This window comes from Miscanthus floridulus, chromosome 3 (assembly GCF_019320115.1).
Source record: "Miscanthus floridulus cultivar M001 chromosome 3, ASM1932011v1, whole genome shotgun sequence".
NCBI classification, from domain to species: domain Eukaryota; kingdom Viridiplantae; phylum Streptophyta; class Magnoliopsida; order Poales; family Poaceae; genus Miscanthus; species Miscanthus floridulus.
In genome coordinates, this window is record NC_089582.1 from 110,794,684 (window position 1) to 110,804,612 (window position 9,929).

The following is a 9,929-nucleotide window of genomic DNA, read 5'->3' on the forward strand; positions in this document are numbered from 1 at the left end:
TTTCAACTTTCTTGGCAAAGCACTATACTTGTCGGTGCAGAAAGTGACCAACACGTAAATATTTGTAGTTTTATTGTACGTTGTGATCAGAGGTGGCCTAGCACTCAATGACACAGGGTTTATACGGGTTTAGACAACGTGCCCTATGTCCAGTTTGAGTCGGTCGGTGACTTTATTCCTGAGCCTATGTGCTCGAAGTTTGCTATGGGTTACAAACGGAAGGGAGAAAGATGGGGGTACAAGAGGTCCGGTCGGACTCTGGTCTGAAGAGCCAAGAGTGATGGGAGCTCCGCAATGTGCTAAGTGTTCGAGCGTGCGCTCTGTGTAGCTTTAGAGTGTCTAAGGCTACAAAGGATGAATCGATGTTAGTGAACTGAGGGATCTATCTGTTGGGAGAGAGCGCATCCCCTTTTATAGATGAAGGGGATGACCTTATAAGAGAGAGAGTGTGTGTGTACATATACTAAGTCTTGTTGCCCACGCCATCGGGTACAAGATAATTATAGGCGCCCATAACACTGTTAATGCCAGATGCACGTGGGAGGTTGTGTCGTCTTCTTCTGATATGGCAAACGTTAGTGCCTGTCATATTGTTGATGCCTAGATGCGTGCAAGGGATTTTACCATGTTCACCCCATATGGTAAATGCCGGCATCCGCAACACTGCTGATGCCTAGAGGCATGTGGGGGGAGCCTTACCGTGTTTGTCTGGTATGGGAGTTGATGGCGCCCACAACACTATAGAGAAAATATCGGCGCCCACAACACTACTTGGATTCTGACATGTCAGGAAGGTTGTAGGGTACTATCCTACAGGTGTATAGGGTACGGTCCTCGGTATTGCTGTTGACTTTGAGCGTCCTGCTTTACTTGCTTCGCCCATTTCCTGGTACTTACCGAGCGGGCATTCCCGGTCGGTTGGTCCCTGTTGGCTCCGACTGTGCCAGTCGGAGAAGAGCTGTAAGCAGAGGTTCGATGTATCCCTGGTCGAAGACACGGGTAAGAGTCGGAAGCGGTGTTTGGCCAGGCCTTTTGGTCGAAGAGGTAGGCCAGAGCTGGAAGCGAGCGTTGTTTCTCTTTGGCTAGGCCTTTCGGTCAGAGAGGCAAGTCGGAGTTGGAAGCGAGCGTTTGTTCCACTTTAGCGAGGCCTTCCGGTCGAAGATTGGATCACCCTTCTGGCCTATCGTTTAGGTATTTGGGCTGGCTCAGGAGTTGCGCATCGTTTGTAATATTATCTGCTGGGCCGAACCTTTGATGGGAAGTCAGTTTATGAGGGACTCTAGGTTTATGAACTCGATAGGAGCCCCCGAGCGATTCGGGTAGAATCGTCTGGGGGTTCTTTGTGTTGCCAGCGAGGGAAGTTTGTTTTGTCAGCGGGTGCGAGTAAGCCTGGGCGTTCGGGTTACCCGATTTTTTCGGGTCGGGTAATTCGGGTAATTCAAAATTCGGGTAATAAAAATTGCTACCCGATATTACCTCCGAAAAAACACTACCCGCAAATTCGGGTACTCGATAATTCGGGTTCGGGTTCGGGTATTACCCGATATACCCAAATTTACAGAAAACAACAAACTACACTAAATTTTAGTAGCGATCTATACATAATTTCAGCAGCAATTTGTATAGAATTTCAATAGCAATTTGTAGAGAATAATATATTACAGTCACTCATTCAAATAGAGAGAATTATATTCTAATAAAGTGATAAGTTAAATAGTTCAGCTAACAACACATGATGAATACAAAGACAAAACAAATCTTTGGGTAGTTCGGGTAGTTTGGGTATCGGGGGATATTACCCGAATTACCCAAACTAATTTTGGGTAATCAAAATCGCTATCCGAATTTGGGATCGGGTACCTCGGGTTCGGGTAATTCGGGTCCGGGTTCGGGTAATTCAGGTACGGGTAATGGGTATCGGGTATTTTGCCCAGGCTTAGGTGCGAGTGAGTGCGCCCGTGGGTGTAGCCCCCGAGCACCTGGGCGATTTGGGCAGAATCTCATGGGGCTTTTGTTAGCGGCCATTTTTAGGGATCGGGCGAGACGGAGTCGCAGTTCCTGGCGTTGGACGGGGCTAAGGCAGTTTTAGGGATCGGGTGAGACAGAGTCACAGATCCTGGCGTCGGTGCAGCCGAGGCAGTCTAGGGATCGGGTGAGATGGAGTTGCGAATCCTGGCATCAGACAGGGTCGAGGCAGTTTAGGGATCGGACGAGACAGAGTCATGGATCCTGGCGTCGGGTGCAGCCGAGGCAGTTTAGGGATCGGATGAGACAGAGTCATGGATCCTGGTGTTAGATGAGGCTAAGGTAGTTTAGGGATTGGACGAGATAGAGTCGTGGATCCTAGCGTCAGCGTAGCTGAGGCAATTTAGGGATCGGGCAAGATAGAGTTGTGAATCCTGGCATTGTCATAGCTAGTTGTGAGAGCTTGTTAGTTTAGTTAGTGTAGCTCTTTAGTTAGCATTTGAGAGCACACTAACTTAATATAGTGACATAGCTATTATGTGGATAGAATCTATATAAACTAGAATTGTAGTAGGTGGCTTGCATTTTTGGTAGGCTAGCGCAACACTTGCTTTACCTCATTATTGTCTAACCGGTTTGTTAAGTGTTGTTGTAGAAATTTTTTTATTGGCTATTCACCCCCCTCTAGCCACTAGGACCTTTCAAGTGATATCGAAGCTGAGGTCATCATAATTTGAGGCTTAACAACCTTCGATGTTAAAATGGCTCAAATCAACAATACCAAGAAGCCACCCCAATTTGATGGCACAAATTATCCATATTGGAAATCAAAGATGACCACACATATCAAGTCAATCAATAGAAGAGTATGGAAGGTGGTAGAAACCAAAATTGAGATTGAGGATCTGGAGAATCCCACCGTGGCAGAAGAAGTGCTTCTCCAAAACAATGACATTGCTCTAAGTGTCATTCATGATGCAATTGATGAGAGAACATTTGAGCAAATCAAGAATATTGAGATGGCTCATGAGGCTTGGAAGAAGTTGGAAGAATCATTTGAGGGCACTTAAGCCGTGAAGGGTGCAAAGGCATACATTCTCAAAGAGAAGTTTGTAAGCTTCAAGATGTAGGATGAGAGTGTGCCAGAGATGTTTTATAGGCTTCAAGTGCTTATCAATGATCTCAAAGCACTTGGAGAAGAGGTGAAGGACAATGACTTTGCCTACAAGTTCTTGAGATGCTTGCCTTCAAGATTTGGCACATTGGTCACTATTCTAGTGAGGAGTGGTTTGGACACTAAGACACCAAACCAAGTATTGAGAGATATAATGACCGATGATACATATAGAGATGGTGATGAGAAGGAAGAAAAAGATGGAGAAGAAATATGAGAAGAAGGATGAGAAGAAGAAGAGCGTGGCATTCAAGGCCACATCTGTAACACCCCTGGTGTTACGAGCTTGTTTAACATCGCGATTTAGGCCTAAGTAAAATTTTCGAAATGAGTTTCTCGGTTTTTTGATTTGAAGCGTACTTGAGGCGATAAGCGAATCCTGTGTGATTTAGTTTTGTTGACTCAAATAAACACTTAAGATAAATTACGCAGCGCGTAGAAGTATTTTAAAATGTCCGATAATGATTCTAGCAAATAAATAGTGAATGGCGTGTTTAATTGATTAAACATGAAAAACAATTTTATAAGTAAAATAAAATCTATTAATAAATAGAACGATATACATATATATAGCGTTTGAATCAAATTTAAATTTGAGCTTTGCTGAAATTTTCCTGTGCCTAGACGTTACAATTTGTGTAAATTAGTAAACCGTTATATATATATATCAAATCACATTGCCTCCGTGTACAGCACCACATGTCCTCTGGTTCCGTTGCAGGCCGTTCATTCCACTGGTGTGAATGGCACCTAGATAGAGGTGATTAAGGTTGGGACGTAGCACCGCGTGGCTTGGAGGTCGTGAGTCACGAGCGCAGTAGTGGCCACTGGCCAGTGGGTCATGGTCGCATGGAATCATGCTGGGTGCAGTGTGTTCCATAGTATGGGGGGAAACCAACTTCACCGTGTGCTCTTTCTTTTCTACCGCCGTGGTCAAACGTCAGTGCTCTGTGTCTGGTCATGCTCGACTTGCTTGTTTGATCTTGTCTAAATATTTTAATGGGAGCACCAGCAGCCGAACGTTCACTGCTGCTCTACCCGTTCGGTCTTATCTTGCTTGCCTCTATCTGCCATCTCTGCTTTCTTTTCCTTTTACCAGAGCAAGGCATGCACACAAGCAACACCGAATCCTTGCCATGTACACTGTCAACATAGCCGTCGCCTCAATGCCATCGCCTCACGTTGTTTCACGCTGTGCAGCCCACGCCAGCCCTCGTGCGCCTGTCTACCTCTATCTCCAATTTCTCTTCCGAGCCGAGCACCAGCTTTGGCTGCGTCCGCCATCGTCGGTTTCCCCAGCGCTCCTCCACCTTCCTTTTCTTTTCTACTACTGATGGGAGGAGACCCCACCTTGCTCGCTCTCCTCATTTGCCCTCTTGCTCGGCTCCTCTTGCTGCTGCTTACCACACGTCGGCGCCCCTCCCACAGCACCTTGCCTCACAGCCGGTACCGGCCCTCCCCGCGAGCGAGTCCTGACCCACGCGCAGCTTTGCCCACTGCTCACGATGATGCTCCCATGCTCCGCTGCCTTTTCGCGGCCTGCACTGGTCCAGCAGCGCCGCCGTGGCCGCGCTCCCGATGCCGACTGTCGCGTGCGCTTGTGTGCCCGGGTCTCGTGCCGTGACCCCACGCTGGACCAAGCCACAGCGCCATCGCCGCTGCTCCGTGGCTCTTCCTCTCTAGTCATGCCATGGCTATGCACCGAGACCATCGATGCCACTACAGACCATGCCACCCTCCCACCACCGTCATGCCACCGTGGCCACTTCTGCTACCACCATGTGAGCGTGAGCACGCAAGGCCGCCCGGAGCCACCCTGCCAGCACCGCAGCACCCCCGTCATCATCTGCTGCCACCGAGCGTCCCTGCCGGCTGCTAGCTCTCATGACCAGACCACCTCGGTCCGCACCATGGGCAGCCGAGCCGGTCGTAGCTGTGTGCCTCTCCGCGTGGGTGCCGTGCAGCTCGCCGGTGGGCTTTCCGCCGTCGCCGTGTCCTTTCTGGCCAGGATTGGTCGCCGATCGGAGGTCCTCTGTTCGTGCTCTGCTCCTAGGAAGAGTAGTAAAGGAGAGAAGGGTAAGAGTCCAAGAAAAAGTTTTATACGGGGTCCTTTTTGCTAAATACATGACTTAAGTAAATAGTGCCAATGTCCTGTGGGTTAATTTCAAGAAAATGCAAGGTCCTTTTTGCATAAATCGCTTGTCCACCGGGCTGTCCACGCTGCCTGGCCGCTTGGGCCGTAGTCGGCCTTGCGACGCTGGGCCACGCTCACCGCACGTGGGCCGACGCTACCGGTTGCTAGGCCATTCGCGCCCGCACACTGGGCCGCCCGTGCCACGCCTGGGCCGCTTGCCTTGCCTGGGCCGGCATGCTCTTGGCTGCTGGGCCGCTCATGCCCCATCACTGCACTGGGCCACACGCGCCTGTGGGCCGTTGGCCACGTGCGCCCAGTGCCCCGCCTGGGCCTGCTTGCGGCTGATCCTGGCCGAGCGAGCTACTGGGCCAGCTAGTGGCCACCGGCCCCCTTTTCATGTTTAAGGTGTTTTCTAATTTAAAGTTGAATTAAACTTATAAAATTTGTAGTAAATCATAGAAAAATCATAAAAATGCCAAACCAGTTTTGCTAGTCTCCTAAAATCATGATCTACCTACTAGTATACTTTGTTCACATAGTTTGATAATATTCTTAGAAGCTATATAATTAATTTAGTGTACTTAATATTTTAAAATATAAACTTGTAGAAATTTCTATGATAAATTGGTAATATTGTTGAATCTAAAATTTATACAGTGGGCTCCTAGCAATATTAGGTACTCACTATACTTTTTGTTGTTCCAGAATAACTAGTTGCTAATTAGATAATGATGTCCTATTGTGAATAATGATTAAATCAATAGAATAAAATAAAGAAACACCTTGGTTTATATAACTAAAATTATTGTTGGGAAATAATGCCTTATCCGACCATGTGTATATGTAGCCTAAGTACGGTCGTCGTTAGAATTAGCCCGTTAACTCAGGTGGCGTAAATCGTATTTTACGAGTCACGATTGCAGTCGATTAATTATGTCTTTACATTTGCATCGCATTGCATATCATATAGGTACGATGATGGATCAACGGATCAATTGAAGGATGATTGGGAATCCGAATGTGGTGTATTGGTATTCTCTCCAGGAGATGATGCAATGAGCTTTCTATTCCGTTGATGGTGGATGATCTAAAGATGTAGATACTAACTTTTTAATATATATCTTACCTAGGCAAGCTCCGGTGCATAACTCCTACTTTTCTACAGTTTAAATTATATTTGTGCATTAAGTTTTAAGAAGTTGAATGAAACCCACTTGCATATATATCTTTATCCTATGAGTCTTATTAGTATGACAGGATCGGGTAGAATGCTATGCTACCGGACTCCGGTTGAAGTCGAGTGATTGTCTGTCACTCACGAGAGATAGGAAATATACTACTGTATTATTATCACTTGGAAAATATAATTGGTGGAAAGGAAAAATGGTGACCGGGCAGAGATATGGCTAGGGTATTGGTGGGTGTAAGAGGTTGTGTCACCGTGGACTCGGGGCATGGCTTGGTTACACTGCTTTCCCTGTCTGATCAGTTAAGGACCGATCATTGTATATGACTCTAGGCAAGTCATAGATTTATTGTCCCAGGCGCATACTTGGGTATGGGTGCTTGGAATACTTGTTGCTCTCTTATCGTGGATCCGACTCTTTTTGGACTGACTGATTGGAGGCGAGGATAGTGGAGGTCCTTGCACCACACGGAGTCCAGGACTCGAGAGTGGGGGCTTGGAGTCTAAGTTTGGACGGGGACCTGGACACCCGGGATAGGAGAGTGATGGGTTAGTCCCGCTTGTGCTTGGGGTACAAGCGGAGCATGTGTTTCGGGGCACCTAGCTAGGCATATTGGTTCGCGAATCGCCGCCGAGTCGGTACGACTTGTCTTAACTCTAGCATCGTAGTAAGAACTAAAAGATGAAAGATGGAGGATGGAAAAAGGAAATCTAATGGCTTACCACATGCTTGAAAGTAGCACAGGTGCTTACATAGAATGGTTAGTTAATGAACCAATGCGGCTCTTAATAAAAACCGAATATAAGGATGCACATTTAGTAATGCTTCCTGCAGATGCAATGAACCCACAAGCCAAATAGCCTTGCATATCCTTGGAGTCTTTTATTTCTCCCTTTCAGGTAAGTCTTGCTGAGTATAATTAAGTACTCAGGGTTTTATTCCCCCTGTTGCAGGTGACAGGTGGAGGCTTGAGCTGACCTTTGTGTGTGGATTCCTCCTGGTGGGCTCAGAGAGGATTTTCTTTGCGTTGCGATCGTAGTTTTCATTTATAACTCTCATCAAATGTTTTTATAAATGAAAGCTTTATAATCTGTTGTCATAGCTTATACATCAATACTTCATCATGTCACAAATAGATATTTATTTCCGCTGTAATTCTGATCACATGTTTATATTCCGCTATTCAATTAAATTGGTCATAACTCTGATAATATGATTACATTCTGCTGTTATAATGCTAAATATTATACTCTGATGTTGTACTACAAGTGATGTAAGAAATGGTTAAGAATGATGTAAGCTTTATTCTCTCATTTATGATCCTGATGGCAAAAATGTAGATTTTTGGGTTCTCCCCTGGGGTGTGCCCGATGGAACTGAGTAATTTAGTGTTCTTCCTTGAGTGCTTAGTGTCTAAAGGAAGACAAGCACTCCTATGAGGCATTAGATTAGGCGGTTCTACCACAACATCATCCAAGGGCAAGGCAAAACAAGATACATCAAGAGAAGATGATGGCTCATGGGATGCTGATGATGATGATGAGAAGATGGCTCTCTTTGTCAACAGATTTGGCAAGTTCATGATGAAGAAAGGCTACCATGATAGAAGAAAGAAGTCTTCATCTAAGAACAAAGAAGATTCAAGAAGGTGCTTCAATTGTGGAAGCAAAGATCATCTTGTTGCTCAATGCCCATACAATAGCGACAAAGATGATGACACGAAGAATAAGAAGAAGGATAAGAAGGAAAAGAAAAAAAGGACAAGATGACCTTTAAGAAGAAGAAGGGTGGTTCATATGTGGTCACTTGGGATAGTGATGATGATGATAGTGATGATGACAAGACCACCAAGAAGAAGGCACTTGCAAGCATTGCTATCAATGAGAAGCCTTCTCTCTTTGACACTCTATCATGCTTCATGGCTAAGGCCACCAAGGTATAAATTTGTGATGATTGAAGTGATGAGGAACATGATAATGAAAATGAAAATGAAAGTGATAGTGATGATGATGAACCTACTAAGGATGAACTATTTGACATGCTAGAAGATACTAAAGAACACTTTGATATTAAGATAAGGGAATGCAAAAGCTTGCGTAAGGAACTAAAAGCCCTTAAGCAAGCCTTTGATGAGCTCAATGCATCTCATGAGAGGCTAGAGGAAGCCCATGAGAAGCTTGGCAAGGCTCACAAGAAGCTTGAAAAGGCTCATTCCTCTTTGCTTGATGAGCAAAATAAAAAGAAGCATGTTGAGACTTGCAATGTAGGCTTAACTTGTGATATAATTGATGAATCATTATCTATGTCTATCATTGTTACTCCCATTAACCCTTCTTGTAGTACTTCTACTTCTACCTTATCTAGTTGTGATGGTTTCACTTATAATGCCTCACTAATGGTTGAGAATGAGAACCTCAAGAAGGAGGTCAATAAGCTCACTCACACCTTGGCTAAGGCCTATGGTGGTGAGGACCATTTGCTTATGTGCTTGGGTAGCCAAAGAGCTTCTCTCTACAAAGAAGGATTAGGCTATACCCCCAAGAAAGGCAAGACGGCCTTTGCTCCTCACAAGACTAGTTTTGTGAAGAACAATGATCGGTTTTATACTAGTTGCAAGCAAGTTGGTCATAAAGAGCATGAGTGCAAGAACAAGAGCAAAAATGCTAATATATCCTCCATTAAGATTAATTCTTTCTATGTGCTTACTAAGGGTACAAATGGTGTGAAGGCTAAGTTCATTAGTAAACCATGGATTGGCTCAAAGAAGAAAGCTATTTGGGTACCAAAGAGCTTAGTAACTAACCTTCAAGGACCCATGCAAGTTTGGGTACCTAAAAAGAATTGATCTTCTTTTGTAGGTCAATTACAAAGCTGAAGGAAGGCATTGGGTTCTTGATAGTGGGTGCACTCAACACATGATCGGTGATGCAAGAATGTTCAACTCAATCAACACCAATGGCAATGATGGTTATAATAATATCACATTTGGTGACAATGGCAAAGGCAAGGTCAAGGGGCTTGGTAAGATTGTAATATCTAATGACATGAGCATTTCCAATGTGTTGCTAGTAGAGAGCTTGAACTTCAATTTGCTATCTGTGGCTCAATTGTGTGATCTTGGATTCAAATGCATATTTGGGGTAGATGATATAGAGATCATAAGTGTAGATGGCTCTAACTTGATCTTCAAAGGCTTTAGATATGAGAATCTATATTTGGTTGATTTCAATGCTAGTGAAGCTAAATTATCTACATGCTTGTTCACTAAATCTAGCATAGATTGGTTATGGCATAGAAGGCTTGGTCATGTTGGAATGAAACAATTGAATAGATTAGTTAAGCATGACTTAGTTAGAGGCTTAAAAGATGTTGTGTTTGAGAAGGATAAGCTTTGTAGCTCTTGTCAAGCCGGCAAACAAGTTAGAAACACCTATCCTAAGAAAAGCATGATGAGCACTAGTAAAGCATT